General features: G+C 40.3%; 1 protein-coding gene and 1 long non-coding RNA gene across 2 annotated transcripts in view; both read left to right on the forward strand.

The window, feature by feature from the left end:
* ANKH (ANKH inorganic pyrophosphate transport regulator) overlaps positions 1-27,571 on the forward strand; it is a 100,858-nt gene that overhangs the window by 14,132 nt on the left and 59,155 nt on the right. The gene's annotated exons all lie outside the window — the stretch shown is intronic.
* Positions 1,173-19,835, forward strand: LOC120504877. The gene is made up of 3 exons (XR_005628138.1): positions 1,173-2,792; positions 4,753-4,939; positions 19,521-19,835. It is a non-coding gene; the product is annotated as an uncharacterized LOC120504877 (long non-coding RNA).

Consider the following 27,571-nt stretch of genomic DNA (forward strand, 5'->3'; position numbering starts at 1 on the left):
AACCGTGGCTCCCCTTCATCCTCACCCAGGTGGCCTGTTTGGAATTCCTGCTCAGCATGATGCCATGTAGGAGAAGCAGTGAAATTTTTGTCCCTGCATGTTGATGTCTGATGGCACATGGTAAATGCCTGGTGTCCTCATTGGTGGCTTTTTTCAAAGTACCTACAAACCAAGGTCAGAGTGATTATTCTCTCTAATTGTTAAAGCCAATTTCTGGATCACAGACAAGAATAGCATTGCCTGCATTCTCCACATGCCTGTTCATCCTGCTGTTAGGTCTCATGGCTGTGGTTAGGTCTCATTGCTTCTGAAAACAGGAATATTTTCTTACCTGCATGACCAGAGATAAAGTTGTTGGAGTGCTGAGACAATCTAGTCTCAACAAAGCCCCTTTCAGATCAGACAGCACGTCTGCTCTTTGGTGTATTCTTTCAAAGACAATCCTTTGAGGAAACCTGGGAGAAGCATGCCAAGCTCAGTCAGTTGTACGTGGGCATGGATATAAGGTGCAGAGGTCCAGGTGTTGTGAAGGTGATTGCTGTAGGCTTCAGAGAGAAACGTCCCCATTGTGAACCTGTGCATCCCTTGAGGGACTTTGATGTTCATGACCATTTTTAACATTATAAATATTTTTTAAATGCTATATATAATTTGTCTTCAGACATTTTCAGGTCATAACTAAACTACTAGGCTTGTTCCAAATTAGGGATGGATGGCATGAATAGCACAGTGTGAGTCAGACTCATCACATGTTCCAAATTAAACTTGTGCTGAGCCAACATTGATCTTAAGACTCTTTCTGAAAATGTCTCTACCTTACAGATATTGCTGATAGTGTTTCTACAGAGGTTGACAATGAAGAAAAATATAAAGCAGAAGCATGGAGAACAACTGTATGATGGAAGGACTCAAAACATGCAACTAGGAGAAAGTATTCTGAATAAAAAAATTTGTGAAATAACAGCTTCAGCAGCATATTGGTTTTGGCTTGCCTAGCACTCTTAAAAGTTCAAATTGCAAACCTCTAAAGTTGATGAAGCAGAGTTGTCTCCTAATGACTACAGATGGATGTTTCCCTACCTAGGAATTGCAAGGTGCCTGAAGTATAACCACAAAGGGCTCTGTTTTCTGGGGGTGGGGCAGAAGAGGAGTTATGAGGGTAACATAAAGATCAGAAGATAGAAGGTCTTGGAGGATTTATCTGATGACCTGTCCCCAGTAGAGGTAATGCATGCTCTAAGTGAGATTTCACCTGGGATATTTGTCACAGTTATGACCATACATACTTAAGGCAGGTCAGTTCAAACTTGTTCAAAAGATTAGGCAAAAGAAACCCCAGCTATTAATTTCTCCTTTTTTTTTTTTCATCCTTTTATCTGTGAAGGTGAAACTGAAAGGTTTTGGTTTCTGTAGCCCAGCAAAGAAAGGTAGAGATTGATTAAGGTGTTTGTCTGTGAGGGAGATGGGATCATGTTTTCTGATGGGAAGATGGTAGCCTACCTGCAAACAAGAGGAAATTGAGTAGCAACATATGACTGTGAATAGACAATGAGCACTTTTAAACTGGAAATGAGGAAGGCTCCCATCTACCAGAAGAATGAGACTCTGGAAAGAGCAGGGTCAGGAAAGCTGACCAACTTGTTTTTAAGATTGCATTAATGAAAGTCATGCTATTACAGGTGTGCCTGGAGCATCACAACAGATTGACTACACCCCTGCAAGTAGCTTCCATTCCCTTTGTGAAGGGAAGGTAGTAAAAACTGCTTAATCTGAATATGCTGTGGTTCTAAAATACTTGTTTTTCAGTATTTCTACCTTCTTTAAAGCAGGTCATTGCTCACTTGAGACCTTCACAAACCCAGTTCTCTCTTAGGAATGATTCCCAAAAATGGAAGGTGTCCCCTCACCCAGGGACACAGAGGCAGGGAGCTGCTTCTGCAGGGCTGACATTGCTGCTGTGCTGCTGCTGCTGCTGCTGGCGAACAAACAGAGCTCTGTTCATTTTCTGCTCCAGCAGAACGAGCAGGGGGCGGGGAATGGGACAGAAGAAGGATGAGCTCGGGGATGGAGGCTGCTCAATAGAATGAGAAAAACATGATGAGAGAAGACAATGTATATTCCATTTCATAAAGAAATTCATTCAATTACACATGTTAAACAAAATTTGGAAGGGTTTGCCCTTTTATTGTTGTTCACAGGACTGCTTATCTGTTCATTTTTTTCTGTTTTGCATGCTAATGATAAATCAAAGCTGATCATCTTGTCATTGCCATTGATCCTGATTTAGGGAAAACTAAAAACATAAAATACTTTCCATTTTTCTCATTGCTTATTTCTCCCTGCATTCCAAATAACAAGCTGCTGTTGTGATATGAAAATCATTTTAAAGACTGAAGCATCCAGACTGTACTCACAACACAGGAAGAGACATGCTTGTGTTCTATTGGCCACTTTGGAAGTCTCAGTCTGTATATTTTTCATCAATTTGAATTATGTTGCTTTGGTCCTTCTGAAAACAAAGCAACTAGTAATGAAAAAAAAAATCTGTTACAAGTTTTATAAGACACAGTACTTTCAAAAATGTGGCATTTTAGAACTGTGGCTGTTAAATTTGTTGGCCTCTGCATGACTGGTCTACTAAGAAGCTGTACTGGTGTTGTTCTAGTAAGTTAAAAATGTTATTTTAAAATGTTTTTTTACTGTCACTAGAACAATGCATGATATAAGACGAGCAAATTCTGAAACACAAGAGTCTTAATTCTGTGTCTGAGAGATTCTGCATTTTCATTTGGGTGAGTTGAGGCTGAGGGAAGAGTCTTTCATTTTGCTTGGGGACTTTGGGATTCTTTTTACTTTCACCACACACATGCACGTGTTGGAGCACTGATGAAGCAGTGCTTCGTCAGTAACTGGATGTTACTGTCCAGTTACTCTGCTGACAGCAAATGGAAGCAAAAGGCCCAACCATGAGGTGTGTCCTCTCTGCTCTGACCTGTGGCCATCATCTGGCCCTACTCCTTTTTCAGCCTTGCTGAGGAGGGATGGCCAGGGGAAGGGGTAGGCCAAAAGGTTTGTCTCACTCTGTCACTGCCATATATGCAAAGAGGTGAATCCTCCCGCCTCCTCCCGCCTTTATAAAAGCTGCCTTCTTTTTTTTTTTCTTTTTTTTTTCTTTTTTTTTTTAATCAGGGCAATGTTCAATTTTCCACAAATGAAGTGGCAGATCTGTGTACTTTATACTTACATTCTAGGCTCAGGAAGGTTGAAATCTCACTGCAGCATAGCTGTTCCCTTTTCATCTCTGTGATCACTCCTCATTGCTAGAGTAATGCATGGGAAAATGGGTGCAGATTTGGTATTTCCCTAAATATCTTCTCTCCTTCAATAATCATGACGATCCCCACAAACATAGAAGGTAGCAATGCCCTTAGAAAGCAGAAAACTGATTTTCTTTCTTCCCCAGTCTTTTTAAAAGACTGGTCTTTTTCATTCACTCTTGGTAGTGAATTAGGAATTTGCTGTATCATTGTTAACTAAGAGGAATAAAGCTAGTCTGGAAATAGAAATGGCTGCAGCCTGTGCAGATAGATGTCAGCTGTTGCTCAATGTCATTATGAAACTGTGAAGTCATCAGAAATAGTCCCCACAGGGAATGTGAATATTGGGCACAATGCTGGGTTTCCAAGCTGAAAACAGAGAGACAGAAACCTGGGTTAAAAAAAAAAAAAAGGAGTCTCACATGACATAAAAGTGGCTCTAGTTCCTTTTGGCTCACTGGAAGTTTTTGGCTGTCTATGATGTCTGATACTCACAGAAAAGATACATGAAGATCTATGACCAATAAATGCACTCTTAATCCAAGATGGCCTGTAGAATTTCCCTATGCTTAGTGGGAACTTTGTCCACATTAACATTGAAGCCATGCAAAAACATGACCCTTGAAAGAGAACAGGAGGAGGAGATTTAGGAAAGGATAACTTATCTTGTTAATGACACCAAGGAATAAGACACTCAAGAGAAATCCAATAGCTTCAGCAGTAAAGGTTCCGTAAGCACTGTCAAGGATGAAAAGGAAAACCTTTAAGAAAAAGAGGCAATAAATTTGCTTTCCAACTCCTTTATCACCCATTACATAAAAAAGCCTGAAGGAACAAGATCTTACAATTGGAAAGAGACTTAATGGCCCAAAACTCAGCCCAGACATTGGAACAAAGCTATAGTCATCACATTTCTTTGCTTTCTGGACAAAGAACTTATTATGTAAAAAGCAGAATAAAACTCAAGAGCCTGGGATGCCAATAAGCAAACCTCCCTTTACTCAGACAGTAAAAACCCAGACTGTTAACCCATCAGACCAATGTGGGTTTGAGATGAAGATCCACCACTTTTTCACCTACAGGAAATTACACCATCTGTGCCCTTTGGAGTTTCTCAAACATCAAGGCCAAAGATTCCACAACTTCCATCAGAAGTTATTGCTGTTGTAAAAGTGAGGGGTATCTGCTTATTCATATAACATGATTCAGCTTCTTTTGCTTCCAGTAATGTTGAAATCACTGCTGAGTGCTTGTTGCATAGTAGTAGTGATGTTTCAGAAGAAAAAAGAAAAGAAGAGAGAAGTTAGTAATTTAAATACTTGTAGAAGAAAAAAGAAAAGAATAGAGAAGTTAAAAAAGAAAAGAAGAGAGAAGTTAGTAATTTAAATACTTGTATTACTGCCTCAACAATATTTCTGTATCACTTGTATCACAGACAGAGAAGTCAGCAATGAAGGAGAAGGCAGCTGGCACTCATCATTGACAGAAGAGGAGACAGTGTGTGAAAAAAGTATTTTTACTTAACAAACTCATACCAGATAATCCTAATGAAGCTGCAGGATGTCAGTTGTAGAAAGCAGCAGCCAAATCTCACAGATTTTCATGAAACTTAACAAAATAAGGTGAGGAATGTTCTTTTCTTTTAATGGTCCAACAGCCTGGTCTTTATTTGTAACTGAAGGGTACTTCTGTGAAGAAATCACTGGTGTTAGTAAGTATATAGTAAGATGCAGAGCTCCCAGGAGAGATAAGGAAACCACTGCATTTGCCTTCACTGGATATCCAAGGAGTGCTGTCTTTGATGCCTCCATTGAATATAACTTTTGCCCACTGACAGAAGGTTACTGCTGAGAAGATCAAGCTCAGGCCTGAACAAGCAAGAAGACAATTTTTACTATATGGAAGTGAGAAATGTTTTCTGGGAATAAAGCTCAGATCAAGCTGATTCCTCATAACATTAATCCCATGAAAACAAAATTTAAGGCAGTGATTCAGGCAAGTTTCTGTTTGAAACTAAATTGAGAACTACTGTCCTTGAATAGTTCTATTTTCCACAATTTTCTCTGGTGACAAATGTTCATGTTACCTGCAAAAGAATAACAATACATGTAGCTGACTCTACCCATTCTTAACACAGTCAAAGGAGGAGGGCTAGTTAAGGACATGAAACAGGCTGCTCTGAAGCTACAGCTACATTTTGTCTTCCTATTTTAAAAATACATAAGGAACCAATGTTTCAATATTGGTTCAATATTGGTTTCAACCAATATTGTATTGTCTCAATTGTATTTATTAAACTAATAGCAGGAATAGAAAAAACCCATTAGTCTAGCCAAGTCAGGTAAGCAAGCCTCAGACAGCTCAAAATTGGGGAGGCTATACAAGAGCTGTAGAGAGGAAGCGGCATTATTTGTGGTATTATGTTTTGGGAAAAAATTGGAGAAAAAAGTTAAAGGTTATAAGATAATCCCACACAAATGTACAGTTACACTAAAAGGAAAAAAAACAACCCACAAATGGTTTACTTGATTTATCTACACTTCAGTATAATCCCACACAAATGTATAGTTACACTAAAAGAAAAAAAACAACCCACAAATGGTTTACTTGATTTATCTACACTTCAGTAGGTTTTTAGTTCAGCCTTTTACTGTAGAATTTCAGTATCTCATAGGTAGTGTACATGCAGACTTAGGGATACCAGAGCAAAGCTTAAGATAAAAATTAAGTGTGCTTATACAGTGAAAGGGAATTTTTCATTGTAATATCTTGGCTGCCTTACTGTGTCTGTGACCAGAGAATTTAGACTTGAAGAAAGGACAGTTTCTGTGTTTCAAACAAGCAAGTAACAATTAAGTTCAGTTACAGCATTCTGTGTGTTAACACCATGTTTCATTCTAGATCATCTACACTGTAGTTACTTAGTATTCTGAACACCCAGCATATTCTGTTTAAAAAGAACAGGAAAAAAAAAGAAAGTACTGTTTTCTTCTAATGTTCTTTCTAGTTTGCATGACACTGCAACTGTAATTCCGTATTTGCAGTTACAGAAGTAGTCAAAAAAGATTGTTTTCTCCAGAAACCCAAAGACCCACCTTTTCAATGGGGCTCATTGCTTCTAAAGAGTGTGCTTTGCCTGCTAGCAAACATCAACCTCCAATTTCTATGCAGATACTCTTGATTACATGTATCTGAGTCATGTTTCTTCTTTAAACATAGGCAATGAATTCTCCAAATACCAAGCCAACCTGCTGTACTGAATGGCCACTTTGCTGCCTCCTGGGCTGGGGTACAGCTGATGGCAGCAATGCTTCTGTGTTCTCAGCTTAGTTGTCAGCAGTGCGGTTGTTCACAGCCTGACGGGTAATAGCATGCAAGATAAAAAGTGATAAAAATATGTTTTCCAGAAAACCTCACAATCTTAAAGAAATTATTTTTCTTCCATCAAATTACCTCCCCATCCCCTTCCCACATCTCAGCCCCTCTTACTCAATCAGCACCTAATTTCTTCCCTTCCATAGCCAGGATCCACTGAGGATTATTTACAGTGCTGACACTCTCGCTGTCACGTGGGTCCCAAAGCTATCTCTGGCAGCTTCAGCACAGGAGTGCAGCTAAGCTGGGCAGAACTGCACTGCTGAACTGGGGAGCAGTGACAAACCAGAGGGCTTAGTGACACCACAGTCCCCTGCAGCTACTTCCCTTTAAAAAAAAGCTCATTAGTATTAAAGCTAAATTTTGCTTAAGTAATTGATGTTCTTTTGAAGTCATCAGCTGAAGAAGTAAAAGTTAGGGACAGAGATGCTGTAAACAAATAATATGGTAATTATAACTCACTGCTTAATGTTTGTCCGAAAAAAGCTCATTAGTATTAAAGTTAAATTTTGCTTAAGTAATTTATGTACTTTTGAAGTCATCAGCTGAAGAGATGCTGTAAACAAATAATATGGTAATTATAACTCACTGCTTAATGTTTGTCCCAGTTAAGAACTCTGTGTTCAGATTTTTCTTCACTGTTAGTGACTGTCAACATTTCACCTGCCCTATCTAATAAGTGCAGTTCTGTGATGCAAGTCACTTGCTCCTTTGTCAGTTATTTCCTCCCTGCTCAATGAATAGTTAGCCAATCTAAAAAGAAATGTGAATTATCTGTAAATACTATGTTTGGGCTGCAGGCTGTTAGGTAGAAGCAAATTCAGCCAACCATTGTGTATGTGTGATAAAATGAAATTTGTGCACTGATTTTCCCCCTGCTTTGAACTCTAGGCCATCTTGTATTTCTGGCTGCTTGCTAGAACAATGAGGCTGTATCTGACAACAGAAGTGGACTTTAAAAGGCAAAATATAAATATTTGGAATGTGCCCAGGGAGACGAGTCTCGCATCTTCCTTTTTGCAACAATCAGTCCTGCTTTTCACTGAAAATTTGCCAAAATTCAAGTTAGTGTTTTTGAACTGAAGAAACAAAGCAAATGAGAAAATGTGCCACCTTGAAAACAGATCTCCTGCTGTGAATGCAGCAGTTCAGTAGCAGGGACTTGATCCTGAGTGTTCTGTGGTGTCAGGGGTATTGGAGGCTCCTGCAAGGCTGAGCTCTGGAGATCCCTACAGATGTGTTGCACCAGACCTGGCACAGTGAGGCAGCTTGCTCTGAAGCTGTCCTCCTGCACCTGCTCATACTGTTGAGGGGTTCATTCAGGTTAAAAAGAAAAACTCAAAGTAATACATGAAGTTAAAATCCCTCCTTTCCCCAGCACACCAAAAGGAAAGCAGGGTTTGCCTGGCCTGAGGCCAGCCGTGGCTGGTGTTGCACCATTGCTGTTTCTGTGCCAGCTGCTGTGGGCTGCAGAGAACGTGTCTCACCTGTTGCTGGCAGGGGCAACCTGTGAGCTGCACTGAGGAGATTATGAGCTCTGTGTAAGCACCTTTAATATCAACCAGGCTCCTATTTTGTTTGTAAGCCCAGTCCCTCCTTCTGCTATCTAAATTGCCTCCACATTCCACATTTGGCTGCAGTTGCAAGCAGTGATGTTGCAAGGGCTCCCATAGAAGGTTACTAAACCTTGATGACCCTTGGTTATCTGGAAGAATTTATCTTGCCAGCTGTTTTCAAGAGAAGAAGAGACACAGAAGGCAAAGCTAGGTCAGTGAAGGTCCCTGAATACTTTAAAGGCCCTCAAATTCCTTGGCAAACAGTGATCAAAAGGAAAAATTTCCAAAGCTGGGAAAGGCAAACAGCATTTTTTTGTTTTGCCTAATTCTGTTAATTTCTTGTGCAACTGTAACAGAAACTTCTACAAAATCTCTGCACTGTATCTCAGTCATGTCTGCTTCCGCATTTACACACCACTAAATGCACACAAAATGGAAAGTATAGTGCTTGAATAAATGAGGATGGTTGTGTATGTGTGTGTAGGTGAAGGCAGGCATGTAGGATTGGACAGGGATAGGAATTGCTCTGACTAGACACTTGGATCACAAGGTTCTACTTCCTTACATGTCAACAGACTGAATTTTTGTGTGAAAGAAATACATCTTGGGGCTGCTGGAGGGAGGGAAAACCCTAAACCTACTTCAGGCCAAGGAAAATAAAGACCTACAGGTCCGTATACAAACTCAGTTTTCTGGCAGGCATAAAACTCTGAAAACTTTATAAGTCTGTATAATCATCTAATAAAAAAATGATACACAGAAGTTGACTGGGCACACAGGAAGTCTGGGGTAGCAGCAAGCAGATCCAAATTTGAAAGCCTATTTATTCATTTTTTTTCTCTTTCACATGTTGATGTTATCAGCAATGACTTCAGAGTCAGATTTTAGGTTGGTATTTATTAAAATAAGTTATCCTCAACAGTTAAGTAATCACTAGCATGACATGATTTGTGCAATGTTAACATCACTTAAGGATGATGTGCTGTACTCTCTCTTGTGAAGTTTTGTTTCAGGAGGTAGAGACATTGTCTGAGTATTTCTTTCATTTTACCTAAATTCTTATTCCATCTTGGCTTACCCTGATTTTCATGAGACCCTGGTTTCTGTTTGTCTCTTTGGACAACCTACAGCTAAATTAGTGTCTGTCAGGCAAGGTTATGTGATGTTACATATTGCCTTAGGACTCTGAAAACTCTGTCACTCAGCATAAACTGAAGAGTTGCAGCTCCAAGAATTTGGAGGCTTTCTCACTTGATAACCGAGAAAGCCTCCAGAGCCACCAGCATGTTTGATACCACTGGGCATCTCCATTCAAGTGAAGAAAAACACTTGAAATCTTAGAAATATAATAATGTTAAGCTACAGCCTTTGCCAATTAAGTCTAATAAATTATGTGAAATTTCTACCTTTAACTCCCAAGTATTATAAAATAGTTCTAACAGGATAACTAAATCCATCAAGTCCATGACTTTTTCCACACCATGCAAGAACCATAAACTTCAGAAATCATTTAGGTTTGTCTTCTACTAATTTAAAAATAGCAAAAAGGCTTTCTATGTGCTTGAGTGGTGTCTTACAAGTAGTCTACAAAATAATCATGGTCAGTGTCACTGTGGTCCTGGTACGATCCTTGTAGTGCTCTACTGACTTCAAAGCAGCTTTGTGTATGCCTCAAGGAATTATTTCATGGTCAGGCTTGAAAAAACTTGGTAGCAATCAAGTGTTGAATGTGGCTCAGAGGTAAAATTGCAAAAAGCACTGAGCATAGTGTAGGGATCCAGTCTTGGGTGAGCACTTTCTTGTGTCACAGACTGAGAAGCCAAATTCATATTTTTTCCAGCATGACCTGGCATGAGTTTTATTAAAATCATCTTATATTTTTGTGCAGCCCCTTCCACAGTACTTCCTACTCATCTGTGCTTCTCTGTTTTTTTCTTCAGTACCTTCACCTCTTTCCCATTTTCCTGATGACCACTGTATATCAACTGTTTAACAGGCTGCTGGCCTGATGGTGCTCTGAACTGCTCATTTGCAAGAGCTGATTTTTCTAATGTCTTCATTAATAATCTCTCTACTGACATCAGTTTCCTTTCAGTGCAATTAATTTCATCTACAGTGAATACTGCCTGGCAAAGCTTAAAGTCTTGACTCTCTTGCATTCTTTTTTCCTTGAGTCTGTATTGCACTTCGCTGCTCTTTACTGCATACCCTTGATGTCCCTTGATAGTCTCCTTCACAACTTTTGTTTATTCATTTTCTGCTTTATCATAACCATCTGTTGTCTTGGACTCCTCTTTTAACATTTTCCTTTGTAATCATACCTGTTGCACAGGCTTTCATATTCATACTGCCTGATGACTGTGCTTCTGATCTCTCAGCCTGCTACAGATGAAACCCAGCATCTGCTCATGCAAATGTGTGCCAATGCTGTGTTTATTACTCCCTCCAAACCACAAAATTTTTCCTCGAAACAAATATTGTCAAAAGAGAAATGAGACCAAGGGGGACAGTTGGTAGAAACAACACATCCAAATGAACATACATTATTTTGCAGCGTATCCTGTATCTCATTCAAATACCTCTTGGCATATGCAAAAACTGCCCAGGCATATGCAAAAACTGCAGATTTTCTCCCAAAGTTGCCCTAAACGGGGACAAAAATCGTTGTGCTACCTTGCTTTCTGCCTAGCTGCCTGCCTCTGAAGCCCGCTGGCTGCTCTCCTCGCCCTAGCGACAGTATTTGTGTTGACATTGCAGTGGCAGTGCCTGGTAACAGGATCCGCTATTTACGTACTGCAGGACACGACTCCTGCTCTCTGAGTAGGGTCTCTTGCTCCATACACTGAACCTCTGCAGTTATTTAGATGAAAGATGCAAAGAGTTGAAACCTTCTTGAAAACAGAGTAGGCTGCTGTTGATTCAATTTTTTTACGTTAATACTATTCCCAAGTTTGTTTTTGTCAGTAAGAAAAATGTTCACTTTGCTGGATCTGGGTAGAAATCATGGGGATAATCAGCAATTACAAGCAGATCACAATTACTAATTCACTGCAGCATTCTTGGAACATACTGTTTCCATTCCTGTATTGTTACATTGGCATTTAAATTATTAAAGCTGCCTATTAACAAGTCATACGTTCTCCCTGGAGGACCTGAAATATTCTGACATTTCTATTAATGAAAATGCTTCAAAAAGTTTTTTTTAAAAAAAGTTTTCATTAAGAGCCATAGGAACATGCAACCATGTTAATAGGCAGCTACATGTCCACTCAATTTAGGAAAAGATTAGCAACTTTAAAATAAAGTAAGCTTGTTGGGATGCTTCTGAGAGCACTTTTTAACTTCTTCACACAGAGATATATGTATTTATGCAGGCTTCTCAGGTCAAAATAAGTTCTCTTGACTTACTATTTTTGAACAGTGCTGAACATTACTTCTTGATGTAGTACAAATTCTTTACAGCATTGCTCAGCAATGTGTTTTTCCAGTCTTGCTCTTTAACCGCCATACAAGTGGCTTGGTTTGGATGAAAACTGAATACAATATCCATGTTTCTGGTGTTCTGTCCCTGCCTGCTTCCTTCCCTCCTCCGCACAGGCGTGGTTTTTGTGCTTGACTGCCTCTTGCAGGGGCTTGTGAGGCACAGAGAGCCAGTATCTCCCCCAGTTCCATGCCTCTGGTGCTGGGGAAGGCAGCTCCCTGTAGCCACAACATCATGGGGGCATGAGTGCTGTGCATGCTGCTTCTTACTTTTTCCACCCGAATTTAGGTTTATCACCATTACTTTTTCTGCAAATGTAGAAGCCACCCCAGAAGAAACAAAACCAATTCACTGAGTGATAGAGGACCTGGTGCAGCATCCATTGAAGCCAAAGAAATGTTTCCATTGACCTAGGAGGAGGCAGGACATGGGTGGGGGGGGGGGGGGGGAGAGGAGGAGGAGGAGGAGGAGGAGAAGATGTGCCAGAGAGGCTGATAGGCAGCTGCTGTGCCTGCAGCCAGCAAGGGCAGCCTCCTGCTGGGCAGCTTCCAGCATCTCTACCACCAGTGCTGGGGTTGTCTGTCTCCATTTTTAAGGAAAGAGCAATGGTTGTTCATGTGCAATATTGCAATTTGCAAAAACATAACTATTGTGCAAGACATGACATTTATTTTACTGTGAGATTTCTTGTCACAGTCTGTCTCTGTATTAATAGGGTGCAAAACATAATCCACTGGTAAGGGCCTCTCTTTTGGGACAGAGGCACTGTGTGATGTCTCCTCTTCCCTCAGGACCTGGGTTTTTTTTGAGCATACTTCTATCAGGTAGTTCCTTGCCCTGAACTTTCTGGACTATTTGTCCATGCAGTATTTTTAGTATGTGTGCCTGCTGTCCTTCCTACGGGAAATTGCTCAAGGTTTTACACTGTGAGCTGAAGGGAGAGGTGAGCAGAAGTACTGATGAACACTTTGATGGGATGGTTCCTGCTGTTGGATGACAAAACACTTTGAGGTGAGAAGCAAACTCTGTAGGAGAGACCAGAACAAGCTTGCTGCTCCTGCCTCCTGATGGAGAACAACCCACCATGCCTGGATTCAGCAGTGCAAGGAGAAGGAGGAGTTTGGGGAAGTAATAAATACTCTGACCTGGCATCATCTGAGGGATTTAGGCTGCCTGCTGAGACTCCATAGCAGCTGGGTGCCTCCTCCTTGGGAGAGTTTTTGGGAAAAAATCTCTCTCCTAATTTCACTGAGGAAAACCAGTAACTGGAGTGTCAGCCTGACTGTACACTACGAAACCAGATCAATTAGTTTGATTTGTTTGATGTCAATTTATTAATTTCTACATGCATTTTATTATTTGGCAGAAATTCTTTGGTTTGCCCACTCAAAAGGTATCTGAAAGCCTAGAGATGAGTGTGACTCAATTGCATTTTTAGCAAAACAAATTAACCCTGCAGATGCTGAAAGATACAGGCTTGTTATTTTTCTTGTCAGCATTGTTTTCAAGCAGATAATAGTTCCAGATATAGTTTTCTTCCTTTAAATACCTTCAGAATACCTACAGAAAACAGGTTGCTTCCCATAAATGTAGCTGCATGTTTTGTGTGTAGGACTCTTATCTCAAAGCACACCTCAGATACCTTTCCTTTAAATACCTTCACAGAAAACAGGTTGCTTCCCATAAATTTAGCGCATGTTTTGTGTGTAGGACTCTTATCTCAAAGCACACCTCAGATACCTATTCTCTAACTATTTTCTGAGGTAGAGTAGTAGTATTTCAAATGGTCTGAATAAGGAGTAAATTTGTGTTACCAACACCAGATCATCCAGCACCCTTCTAGTTGTCTTTCAGTGTCCACTTGGATGTCTGTCTAGTCTAGCAACTCCTTTGGACAGCTGTTGCTGAGGGACTTTTGTGGAATGACTTGTCTGCTATGGAGGTATTGTCTGTCTTCAGCAGTGAAACTACAGTGGACATAGCAGATCACATGCTCCCATATTGGCCAGGAGGATCATCCTCTTTGTTTAAAAGCTCTTATACTGCTTAGCAAAAGTCTCCTTTTATTCAGTAAAATAATTTAAAAAATCAAAATTAGATTTGATGTACTACAGTTTTGCTAAACCTGTAGTTTCTAGAGGCATGCACAGATCTCTTTTTTTTTGTTGACTGCACTCAATTGTCTTTCCTTGACTGTGCCGTATTCCTCCAGCCAGGGTGAAAAGCCTCCAGTCATTCTCTGAAAATATATATAGAAATTGGATATCTAAATCCACACAGTGAAGGTCAGCATGGGCTGTTCTGTATTTCTGTGCTACTACTGCATTTCCTGGGATGTGGTTTCTACATACTCAGATTCTCAATGCACACTGCAAAGATGCCGGTACATTGGAGGTCACTTAAGTCCACAGCCAGGCAAGAAACAGGACCCACTTCCTTCACTTCAGACCACATCCTTAAGAACTCCAGGCCATGTTTTGTCTCTGTTAAACATCCTTCGGCAAAGTACTGTCATTTTCTTTTTAATAGTCTTTGCTTCTTACCACTGACAACAGAATGTGGGCATCCCTGCATGTCTCTGTCTATTATCCCCATATTGGCTGTGGCCTCTAATTGATACTTGGGTTTTTCTCAGCAGTGAAAGAGCCACAGACCCCTTATCCTATTAAAACAGTATTAAAATTAAAGAGAAGCAAATGTCACTTTCTGGTGGAGATCAGCCCTTTCATACAGAGCTCTTCTTTTGCACATGGGGCCTAATTGGTTTATATGAGGATTCCCCCTGGGATATTTGCCTGCCTCCCCACCCCCTCCCAACCCGGTGCCGAATCATGCTAAAGGTTTTAGTTGTGACAGCCACCACTAGCATCTTACTGCCTTTTGTATAACATTATGCTTTTAAGCTGTTGTGGTGTATTCAGAAATGGTTCAGCTTGGCTGGAAGGTGCAGCTCCGTCCTCTAGGACAGCTGTGTCACAGTTGTTGTGATTTTTTTTTTGTCTTCTTTGTCAGATACCCAGTAATGAGACTTTGTTACCCAACAGCCATGATCTGTCTGCACAGAAATGCCAGACCAAGGAGAATTAATTCTTATCCCCACAGTTGTCAAAGGATGTTCCTGCTAAGCTAACATATAACATAATCAACTATATCAGTACCTATTTCTAGGTAGAGCTACCTTTACATATAAACTACAGTAAGTCTGAGAAGCTTACATGGAAGGTTGCTTTTTTCCATTATAATTTGTATTTGTGCTGCTGGTGCAGGCAAATCAATTCAGGCTCCTGATTTTCTTTTATCTTCTTCTTTCTTTCTGCTATGTCACTGCCCTCAGTTTTTCAGACAATGTGCCAAACTACAAATTAATCTAGTGTCAGGAGAGCAGTAAGAATTACCAACAAGAAAGATTAAAAAGCAAGATACAGTTTGTAAATACTGGTGGCAAAGGCAGGAAATTCACTTTTTCTTCCACTTCAATCTAGCAAGTCTCTTGGGTGAATTATTCATGCTGTTTCCACCCCTGGCTGTATTTAAAAAGGTGTAGCAACAGCACAGCCTTGCCTGAGAGTCATTTTATTCCTACAGCCTTTCACACACACACCAAGGGATGGCTTCTTAGGAGTGACCTTTTTTTAATCCTGTGGCCTCCTTTCATGCAGCTCAATCCCTGCAACTGCAACACAAATCCAATAGAATAACCACCATAATGAATGTGGCTCAATTTCTGATGTTACTGCTGTGTATCTGCTCCTTCTGCTTGTTTCCCCCTCCTCAGAAGGAAAGTAGAGAATAAAGACCAGCTGGGGAAACTCTCATCACTTCATGTCATTTTTCTAATTAGCCCTTAGGATTCTTTCAGGAGTCTCCAGGGGCTGAGCCTAATCAAAGGCTGGAGATACTGTCAGGAAGCAGTGGCGTTCATTCAGAGAGTGTGCTTTCCTCCTGACACTGCTTGTACTTCCTTTCAAGTTCTTTTAAGAATCCTTTTAATTCCCTTATTGCTCTTTTAACCTCCTTGTTTTCCTGCTACTATCAAGGAGCAAAGGAATAGGAGGTCTCAGCAGTTTCTTCACATACCACAGTACCAAGGGAGGAAAAACTGAAAAGTAATAGGATTTAGAAAGAATATCCTTCTTCAGTCCAAGGATGAAGCATCTGATTATTCAGCCTTTTAAGCAAACTGCAAAATGACGAGCCAAATTAGCCTCAGGTTCCATATATTTATATTAAAGCTGTATCTTTTGAAGTGTGTGTGTTCAGTGTAATGCCAGTGGTACGTTGAAGTTGGGTCAGTAAGATTAGGGCTCCAAAATTGTCCACAGTTATTTTGCAAATATCTTTTGTGCATAGAAGTCATCTCAAATCACACTTCAGATACCAGTGGATATCCTCTGATATATATGCTGATATATATCAGTACTCTAACTTAGTGAGACTTTTTAATTGTGATATGGAGAAGAAAGATTTAATGGCAATTTTGAATAAGATTTTATTTAAGAAAGACCATTACTAAAATGGTGCTTTGTCCTACAAAAACAATCTGGGTCATTTCTCAGCATGCACCAAAAGCAAAAAACGATGGACTTGTCAGTCAGGCAGACAAAGCACTTTGAAAGCAAGCGCCACTTACCAAACTTCATCAGGAAAGAATGATGTTTCTACGTGTCAAAGCATGATATACTCAGTTTAGTCAAGAACCACCCAAAGATAACTCTCATGCCAGTTCAGTCATGAAACTGGGAAGAAATCTGTCAATTTTTTAAAATAAAATAAAAACTTCAGGGTTACAAACTAAAAAAAAAAAAAGAGTAAGCTAAAAATCATGAGTTCATTTTGTTATTAGTTGCTGGGCATCCATTTCCCCATCTAGTATCTTCTTTACAAGCAATTTTCCTACTTTGTTTTCCATCCTGCTTGTTTTATTTGACTTTGTGCCTTGTCAGGGACAAAGTATAGGAGCAGAAAACTTTTTAATAGCAATCAGAAGTCCTCTCTGACTTCCTATTTTTGTAGTACTCTCTGTTTTCTGAATTTAGGAGGACTAATGAGAACATTGGAAGAAGAGAGGTGGCAACATGTGCTACAGTTCTTTGCAGAAAATTGAGTTGATTTTGCAACAGAAGAGATGTGTGTGCTTAGGTAATCTTTACCTGGAGGCTGCCATGTTTTTATCATCATGATAATTTTGCAATAACTGGATGGAATTATTTATTTATTAAATTATTTTTGTTGTTTCATGTTCTCTGAAAGTCTGCAGCCCATAGGAAGGACATGACATAAGTGTTTCCTCTTCCTAAGACAGGCACAGGCTCTTCTGCAGTAGAAGCCAAGTTTCCTTCAGCAGCAGTAGCAATTCAGTTCCACATTTTCCCCTCAGTTTTCTGCATCACAAATTTGCACGCTGAGGTTTCTTTCTCCCTGATTTTAACCTCACTCCCAGCTTCACCCATGACTTTTGGTAATGTTTAAGAGGCTCTGGTATTTAGTTGGTGCCAGTTCCTTGTTTTGTACTGTTAACCTGCTGCAGACACCTGGTTTAGGGTATCAGCTTCATATAATGCAGTTTTTATGCTGCCGAAAGAGAAATTTGGTGTTGCTACAGTTATAGCTTTAACTATGAGGATTCCCACGAAATTATGACTTTATTCTTATGTAGCCCTGTTGTGCTTTTTCCCCAAAGAATATGCACTATATGCTTTTAGACTTTTACTGGATAAACATGAATCAGCAAAGCCACATATGCTTTCAATACAGCAGAAAGTTGTTGACAGTATATATATATTTTTAATCCAAAAAGGGCCCAAACCCAAGTTTTGGCAGGCTCAGCAAGAGAGTTGTTTAAATCACCATTTTGGGGCATCCTGCCATCTTTCTCAGTGTACACTGCCTTCCTGTTTATGCCCTTCACTCCCCCAGAACCACCAGTGGGGGCGGGGGGAGAGTGTGTGGAAATTATGCATAATTTGAAGCCAGCCTATGGAGGAATATTGGATTGGAGATTGAAAATAGTTTTGTGGTAAATACAGATGTCCTGTTTCAAAATAAATAATTTCTCTCAGCAATGCCTTTTCGGCTTACTGAGCTTCCAGAGAGCGTTAAGGGCTATGATAAGTTGGCATTGCTGCTGCGGTATCGTAGCAACTCCAACAAATCAAGGCTGCACCCTCAAACAATGAATCATTCATTTAGAAACCATATCTTCTCTTTCGCTTACTTGTGAAAGATTTATTCCTTTCAGGAGGAAAATTTATATCCACCATACAGACGTAGGCTGCACAATACCTCGTGGAGCATGTACAATAGCTTTGGAAGGATTGCTCAGGGCATTGCCTTCTGCCAATGCAGTCATTTTAAAGAAGCCTGCAAAAGGCAGCAGTGGTAGATGTTTGGATAGCTGCCACTCTCCAAAGCTGCTTGCCTTCAACCTCTGCATTTTACCTGTCTTGCTGAAGGGAATTAACATCACATCATTATATCTTTGGATTTAGCTGTTTCTAGTAAGGTAGGTGAATCACCTAGTGAGCCAGCAGCTGAAGGTAATGATACTGCCAAGTTAGTTACTAATGATCTGCCTCTAACAAGCATCTAAGCTATAAGCAGGGGGAAAAAAAGTAATTTTCTTACTAGGAAATCCAAGCTGAGCACATTGCTAAGAAACACATCAAAAGAGTTGGCTTAAAACACACTAAGTCAGATTTCCTAAACTCTGCTAGACAGCTTTGAAATCTCAAATATCTGAGAATCACTGTAAGAAGCCGTCTGAATGAGAAGGCTGTGAAGAAGAAAAGTGCCCTTCCAGGTCAGTGTCCAGTTGCTGAATTAATAACAGCATCAGAGCACAGGCTTTCCTGTTCCTTTGATGTGCATATTGAAAGAGAGGACTTGGCTTAGAACATGTGAGCCGGTTTAGTTAAATACAAATACAGAAGTGAAATGCCTTCGCACAGTAAGAAGGTCTGAAATTATTCTAGCTGTGGACTTAAGCCCTTCAGAGAAGTAATGTAGTGAAGTTATTTGATTAAATTAATAAAGACAGGCATATGCCATATTTAGGCTTGTTGACAATGAAGTAAATAATAAAAAAATTTCTAGGGCATCCGGTGTAATCAAATTTTATTATATTTATCATGCTAATTCTTGAATATTAGTTCAGGTTATTCAGACGTGACAAACATCCAGATTCAGAAATTGAAAACATGTGCTTCAAAGGGTTAAAAAAATACAAACCTTTATTTTTTTAAGTTAATAAACAGATCTTTTTAGATCAGATATAGATCTTCTCCCTATTGCTCCAGGAATTCTAAGGCACTAGGGCTGCTCTGTTGCCTTTTTTTGTTTAATTGGTGCATGGCAAGTTTTTCAATCCTTATTGAAGGATTTGAAAGATAAGGTGAGAGAAAACTTGGCAAAAACCTTTCTTCTATGTATGGCGCTGACATTGTCAATAAAGAAGTCCCCATTTCTCCAGTGTTTTTTTCAGAGCTGTACAGGAAAACAGTGATGAGTGAATAAATAGGTAGTTTCATTGGCAAGTACTTTCTTTTCTGCATTGGACACAGAGTGCCTGATAATTCAGTTAAAGTACTTTACATGGAAGATTTTGATATCTGACTGTGCTGGTTTTGGCTGAGATAGAGCTAAATTTCTTCATAGTAACTGGTATGGGGCCATGTTTTGTATTTGTGCTGAAAACAGTGTTGATAATGTAATAAATAGAATAAAGGAAGATTTAGTTATTGCTGACCAGTGCTTGCCCAGCGTTAAGGCCTGTTCTACTCCTTACTCCACCAGCCAGGAGTCTAGGGGTGCACAATGAGTTGGGAGGAGACACAGTCAGGACAGCTGACCCCAGCTGACACAAGGGATATTCCAGACCAAGTGTCCTCATGCTCGGCATAAAAAGATCTGATGAAAGAAGAAGAAGGGACATTTGGAGTGATGTCATCTGTCTTCCCAAGTTACCTTTATGCATGATGGAGCCCTGATTTCCTGGGGATGGCTGAGCACCTCCCTGCCCATGGAAAGAAGTGAATGAATTGCTTGTTCTGCTTGTGTTCTGCTGTTCTTCTCCTTGTGTGTGTGTCTTTTACTTTTGCAAATAAATCGTTGTTATGTCAGCCCCTGAGTTCTCTCCCTTTACCCTTTCCATTTTCTCCCCTATCACAGTGAGGGGATGGAGTGATCCAGTGGCTGTGTGGGCTTCACCCAGCTGATGGTCTGATGTCAAAGCACAAGTACTGCTCCCTCACAATGTGCAAAGTTTAAACACAACAACTATTTGTGCTTTGTTTTAACCATGAAGCAGTGGAGAAACAAAATGACCTCAGTCATTCACTGCTGTCTTAAGGAAGCATCAGGTTATCTGTTGCACGTCACTGTAGAAGAGGACAGTATACAAGTGACAGATAAGCTCTTTGAAAAAGTTCATGGTGATACCTTTCAAAGCTATAATGTCCCACTTTGTTTGGGTTTTTTTACATGAGGGCTTTTTGTTCCTGTTTCAAGATGAGAGAACTAATATATGCGAAAAAAGCCATGATTGGGGTTTAACCTACTTTAAATGTAGCACTTGAAAAGGACTTCTGATGCACACAGAACTGTAAAGATCTATCTCTGGTTATAGGATCATCACTGGTATGGAACCAAATTTCAGTAGTGCAGTACAGCACTTAATTTTTTTTTCTCTCTTTCTATCATCAGAAAAGACTGGAAACAGTATTTTTGGTTATCATAATGTCTTAATTAAAACTAAATATGTGCAGCACTGCTAGGCAAATATAGAGGAGTCACTCTCTATAGTGAAAAGTCTGGTCATTGAAGAACAAAAAATGTCTGCAGTATTTGCAAACAAGTGTGGTCTGACTTCTAGTTCCTTGGAGTTACATGGTGTATGTGCATTATTTTCTGTTCACCATCTGTAAAAAAGTTACTGGCTTTCTAGGGAAATGCTTGTATCCTTACTCTTCTTTGGCAAATAAGCGAGAGAGGTTTGAGAGGTTAACCTCTAGCAGAAAGTTTTGTAAAGGTAGGACTGTTCACTACAGAAGGAGGCAAACCACCTCATTTTCCGTTTCAGATCAGCTCAAATTGTTTAGTTGAATTTCAGCCTTAATTAAATAGACGTTCAGAGTAGTGGTTTTAATCACCACTGTCTGGTTTGGCTCCCAAATTCAAAAGTCTTGTTAAAATCCATGAGAGAATTGTAAATGCTTTCTTGCATGTGGATGGATTTTATTTTTTTTTAATTAATGTCGTCCTTTATCTCTTGGCCTCTAGTACATTACAGTGCCACCTCTGAACAGAAGACAAGAAGCACTGAACTTCTCTAGCCAAAGGCAAAAGCAATTTCTCTCTGTGGAACCCATGTGATTGCTTACAACATTATATTGTCTTCATTCAGAAGGAGTGAATACTCCTTTCTCTCTATCAGATACCTTCTAAAGCTGTTTATGCTTTATGTCTCTGGGGAGTAGAATGGTAGGTTTTCATTCATCATCTGCCAAATTGGCTGTATCAGAATTTCAGGTCTGGCATTTGAAGTTATGACTGCCCTCGTGCCCATGAAAAACTGAGGACACTTTGACAGATAAAATGAAATCTTAGTCTTGATGACCTTTTCCTTGTTAGAAGAGATTGTTTTTTTGGACTATGGCCTCTGGCCTTCAAGTATAGTATCAGATTTTTCCACTCTTGTGCTGTGAGTACTTAGTCACTGGGAAATTCACTGCCAGACAAATCATAGCTCTGCCTTTCCTGTTGTCACTTTTTAGTACCATTCTTTGAATTGTTCATGTGCTGATGAGTTTTTAAGCAGAAAATGCAGGGGAATAAAGTTCATGATTCCTCAGTGAACTGCTCACCACATATACTTCTTCAAAGGATTGAAAAATGGAGAAGATAAACTCAGTTTTTAATTACTTCAAAGAGGCACAGTTTATTTCTCCTTCCTCCAGACATTTACAGGATGTTTATCCTCACTTTAGCAGTCATTTGCTCTCAGACATGCAGATGAACACCACTCCCAGAGGGGCAAAATGAATAAACCTTGGTTCATTGACTGGTCTGTGGTAGGAAGAACAAAAAACTGTAAGAAACCTTTCCACCTAGGTCTATTTGGCAAGAAAGAAAAAGGAAAAAAATACATGAGTTGCTATCTTCAGGAATTCAAGCCTTCCTGCCCTGAAGGATATTAAATTTAGAAAACATTAGTGCACCGCAAAACCCACAGGACAGATTTCAATTGACTCCACCTAGATTTTGGTGGCAAAACATCCTGGCCACATAAACCAGTGGAGCATTTTGTATGGAAATGTTGGCTTCAGCAGTTATTACTCACAAGTCAAAACAGAAAGATTTATTCCATTTTCCATTTCAGTTTTCCTCCATCTTATAACCTCATGAGGAGAGCTTCCTTCTTTTCAGATTATCCAGATGAAAATACCTATAGAAAGTAGAAGGCAATGAAGAATTCTTCTTTAAGCTTCTTCCTGCTGCATTTTTCACACAGAAGCTTGTTGGAAAAGATTTCTAGAGTCAGAGCGGATGCTTGGGATTCATCTCTGAAGCATCTGCAGCTGCTGTGGAAAACAAGTGCAGCCACTTTTATGATCAGGCATTTTGGCTAAGTTTGTTCCAGTATATACATTTTCTAAAAGTAACACTTTAGAGCAGGTAAATGCATTGGAAGGGATTGTGGTCTAATGTAGTGAGGCTCTGTAGCCCTGGAAGATCAAAAAGTGTAATACAAACAAAAGAAAGTCAAGCAAAACTGAGTAAGGAAAACACAAAGGGGGGTGGTGTTACATAAAAGAAGACTTTCTTTCCAGTGGACTGAGGCAACAAACTAATTAGGGTCTTTTTCATTCCTAGCCTATTTTTTGAGCAAGGCTCAAACCATGCTGGAGGCACAGCAGCTGGCTCCTACATCTGTCTGGTGTAGGACGTCTCATGCCTTTCCCTACCTTTCTGAAGTTTAAGCAGGTAAAGAAGAACACAGATCCTGTCACACACTCTTACCAAAGCAATCCTCAGACTCTGTACCCTTACAAGCCTAAGCACCTTATTAAATGCAAGGCTCTCAAGATAGCACGCGTTAAAAAAAAATTTAAAAAAACAAAAAAACCCCAAAAACAAAACAAAACAACCCCCCCCCCCCAAAAAAAAAAAAAAAAACCCCCCCCCCCCAAAAAAAAAAAAAAAAACCCCCCCCCCCCAAAAAAAAAAAAAAAAACCCCCCCCCCCCAAAAAAAAAAAAAAAAACCCCCCCCCCCCAAAAAAAAAAAAAAAAACCCCAAAAAAAAAAAAAAAAAAACACCAAAAAGTCCTTAATCAAATTTCTCATTATCTGGACTTGCAGTGTACATACAGTTATCTTCATTGTATCTTTTAATATATATTCATCTGTTCTCTTTGCACATGTAGTCATGTAAGACAGTGATACTGATAAAATATTGGTTTAACTGATGCTAAAGGAGATAACTTGGGCATGGCTGATAAAAGTTGAAGGCAGCATGATTAAAAGAAAAAAAAAGAAGATCTGTAAACATAACAATATTGAATGGCTCTGGCTGGTGCAATGAGTGCAGTGTACAAAGAAAGATGAGCAGGGTGCTATGGTGCTTGAGAGCACAGGAAAGTAGGGGTAATATGGTTGTGACCAATCCCTCCCTTGCACGCTTTTGTGAAAGACTATTATACATTTGTCCTGTTACTTGTTAGAGAAAGGGGACATGGGGAGGCAAGAGGAAGCTGTAACCATAGTGTGGGGTGAAAAAACCAGGACTATAAAAAACCCCCAACAACCAAGTCCTGCCCTTACATAACAGAGCGTTGCACACACGTACCAGGCTTTCAGCAGCACTGAAGCATACTGCCTCAGAGACTGGCCCAGCTGTTTGGTGTTAGAAGACAGCTGGAGAGCTAAGGGAAAGCACCTCTGAGATGTGACCTGGAGGACTTAAGCCAGAACCCTCTGCTGAGGTTGTCCTTTGGATCATCCCTTGCAAAAGGAGGTGAAGCCTTCTTGTTTGAAATCTGGTGTTGTACTGAAATAGGGGGTGAAATGGAACAAGCAATCCAAGCGACATTAGTACCTGTAATAATAATTTTAAAATAAGATGTAGGCACTCCTTTGTTTTCCAAGCTGTTTCCCTACCTACAAGTGCACAAGATGCATATATTGCTGAAAGGGATCATGCCACATATCTTTTTGCCCTTGTTACCTTTGGAAGAAAAGCGGTTTTCTTTTTCAGTTGTTGGAGACCCATCTTCTAAACTTCAGCCAGATTGTATACAATCCCTGTTTATACCCATTTGTTCTAAGGCCAGCACTGTTTTCTGAATTAAGTGGCACTTCTTCCCTGTTTTTTCCATCATGGTTATGTTGAAACAGAGCAGCTTCTCAGCCTTCCCTTTGCTATGGAAAACAACCTCTTCTGGTTTCCACTCACTTGATCAGGTTTCTCTGTACCACTGGATCAACTTAGTAACCTTCCACTGAATTGGGGATGCTCTGAAAGCCTCCTTGATGCTGTAGAGAAGAAAATATTTCTCAGTGTCTACCAGAAATGCCTCACCAGTTCTCCATATGCATTTGCCTCTTTCTATGTCTGCATCACCCTGCCGGTCAGTCATTTGGCAGTGTGTTCATGCCCCTAGTCCAACAGACAAGCTCCTGGCTCGTACCAGAAATTCTTGTTATTAGTCTCCAGTGTTTGGCTTGGCATTTTCAACTTTTTATTACACAAGTCTCAAAACTATCTGTGCCTGTGGTGCTTACTAGATTTGCATCCTTAGCATATGTAATCTGCATATTCTCAGTGTTTGTGATGTGATGCATAAAAATTAATGAAAATGCTGAAGAATATCAGCTTGATCTTCAGTGCCCCACCAGTAAATTCCTTTGAGGCCTGTGCATCTCCTTTCAGGATTGCTGATCGCAATTCGCTTTGAGCCAGCCCTGTAAGCATTTCAGAGGTCCTCTTCTAATCCATGTAATTATTCAGTCTGATGAATCCTCTCCTATGTGATACCGTATCAGATGCTGTTACCTAATCAGATTGTACAAACACCAGCATGACAAATTAATTAAACCCCCTGCAATTTCATGCACTGCTTCTTTCAAAGGTTTGCAGTGTAGACTGTCTAGCTGTTGTTGTCCGGACCCTGCATAGAGCTTACTGAGTATGACTTCAGTCCTCAGCTTTGCTTGTGTTCACTGTTGCTGCATTTGCTGAAAATACAGTGGGAAGTATTCTTTTGATTTTGGGATAACGTTTATTCCAGTTTGAACCATTTCAAGTAATAATAGAAGGAGGAGAATATTCTACTTCATTGGCTGTTTTCTGAAGTGTTCATCATTACTTTCTCTCCTATGTAAGCGCTGCTTGAAGATTTCCTCACTTCTTTTTTGTTTTGTTTTCACTGCAGTATGCAAGTTTGGTTGTTTACTAGATGAGGGCAAAGTACGTAATGTGGTCAGAATGCACTGGAGTAGCAGTGCCAGCAGTACTCCCACAGACCCGTGCAAAGGCGTCTGCAGCAAACTGGGATTTTTGTGAGCTGAAACCAGCAGTTCTGCTTCCCACTGCCTTGGTAGCATTCCACCATGAGATCCACCATCTCCTTGAAAAGAAAATGTGTGTGTACAGCCAAATAGGCTTATCTAAAGAACATTTGCAATAGGCTTGCAGCTTTGTTTCTCCCAGGTGACTTCACAATCTCCTCTGTGGTTAATACTCTTGGAGGAGGTGCACAAGTAGAGATGTGTGTCCTAAAGGAAGAGAGAAAGATGATGAGCCTCTGAGCCACACCTTGCAACTCTTTTTTGGTCTGACATCTGCAAGCCTGATGAGTCTTTTCTCATAGCATCTTTCAACCCTGGCCTCTTCCACTATTCCACATCTGCCACCAAAGGCACAGCTGCCTGTGTATTTTCTACATGGTTTGCTGCCTTCCTGCTACCAACAAACTGCTCCTCTCTGTCATGGGCAAGTTTGGTAAACATGCCAAATTCAAAGTGCTGAGCATCCCAAAGACTTCACTGATTTATCACCAAATCAACACAACTTAGTGTTCAAAAATATTTTAAATGTTGTGGAGTGTAAGAATTTAGACTGTACAAAATGCTTCAAAACAGAATATCTCTTCTTACTCTGACCTGAATATCACTTTCCTCTTTCAAAATCTGTTTATTCCAAACTACTTTGTCCTGATAGAAAACCTTGATCTGTGGCATGACGGAATGCTGGCAGTGAAACAACCAATAAGTGTGTGATAATAACATCAGGTTATTTAGGAGCAGGAGGTTTTGGTATTTTGGTCAAGGTCTACTGTAGGCTTGCTTTGCAGTTTATTAGTTTGCTGTAGGCACACGACCCAGCCTGAAATCAGAAAGTTGGAAGGGCCCTGGGTAAGGGCTTCCAGGGTCACTGGGACAGTGGGTCACTCACCAGCCTCTGTGCAGCCCCTCCCTGGAGCTGTGACACTTTGGCTGGCTTCATATGTTGCACAGTCATACAGTACAAAACCTGTTTGAACTCATGGGTACTTTAAGGTACTTCAGTTCTCCCGGTGTCTAGAGAATAACAGTAATCCTAATCTGAACCAACATTTTTAAAACTAAATAAACAAGCAGATAAATAAATGTAATTTATAAAATTCTTTCATCATAACACAATGTAAACAGTGAAATATTGCAAATAAACATTGCCCTGGAATGTAAACTTGCATGGAAGGTTACAGCACATTTGTGTCCTCAAATGTCCACCACGGGACAGAAAGCAAAGAGTATTACTTGACTGAAACTTCAAGGCTGTTTCACCTAACATAAATAAATGCCATGTAAGAGAAACATGTCCAAATTGTACAAAGCAAGACTTCTGTCATGCCCACAGGTAGCAGGGTTGAGGGTTCTTAGCACCTGTTAAAAGATGCTATCTTTGGAATAGTAAAAGCAATACTAAATTCAACAAAGCAAAGCTTAGTTGCACCACTTCATGTAGAATTATACCATTCCTTCTTTCCATTGCTGGTATAATTTCACCTGTTTCATTTTGTGAAGGTGCAAAAAAAGAGAGGAGGATTCTTGACAGTCACTGCATCCTTCCATGTCTTCTGGTAATACACCTGGAAGAGCAGAAGCACTCAGAGAAAGCTATTCCTCAAGGAAAAAACATTTTCTGATTTGCACTGATTTCAGAGTCCTGATCCACGGGATCGGGTCCTTCCACCTACATATAATAGCACTTTAAACACATTTACTTATCATTCATGAAACATGAGTTTTGAAACAGCTTATATTATCACAGTACTGGTTGAAGCCCCATCTTAAAAGGGTCTGTAACTCTTAAAAAATTCTAACCAAAAAAATACAATGGCCTTTTTCAGAGGCTTTTCTCTTTATTTTGTACTTTATACCCTTGTTTCTTTCCCAGAGATGTTGGCAGCTGTTCCAGTGCTGGCTGCATGAGTGCTTTCCCAGTGCAGGCAGTAGGGATGGGCCTGGCTGAGTAACTGCCCTGCTGCTTCCCTTTCCCAAGCAATAATGCTGACTGCTGCAGGAAGTCAGCAGGCTGGAGTGTACCCTCCTGCACCCTCAGCTGCACTGGCAGTTTCGATGAAAGGCTGTGCCTCCAGCAGTGCCTGCTTAGGAGGGGCCGTGTGTCCCTGCCGTGCCCTGTGCCTGCTCCGGGCTGTGTTTGCACTGCGAGCCTCGTGACACAAGCGTGAGGAGCGCGCCACTTCATCCTGCCTCAGCCAGGTTTAGCACAAAATGTTGGGTTTACTGCTGTTGGCAGTACATCCATTAGCACTGTAAATCTTTGTCCAGAGTCTGAGAGCCG

This window comes from Passer montanus, unplaced genomic scaffold (assembly GCF_014805655.1).
Source record: "Passer montanus isolate IOZ18808 unplaced genomic scaffold, ASM1480565v1 scaffold31, whole genome shotgun sequence".
Classification (NCBI taxonomy): domain Eukaryota; kingdom Metazoa; phylum Chordata; class Aves; order Passeriformes; family Passeridae; genus Passer; species Passer montanus.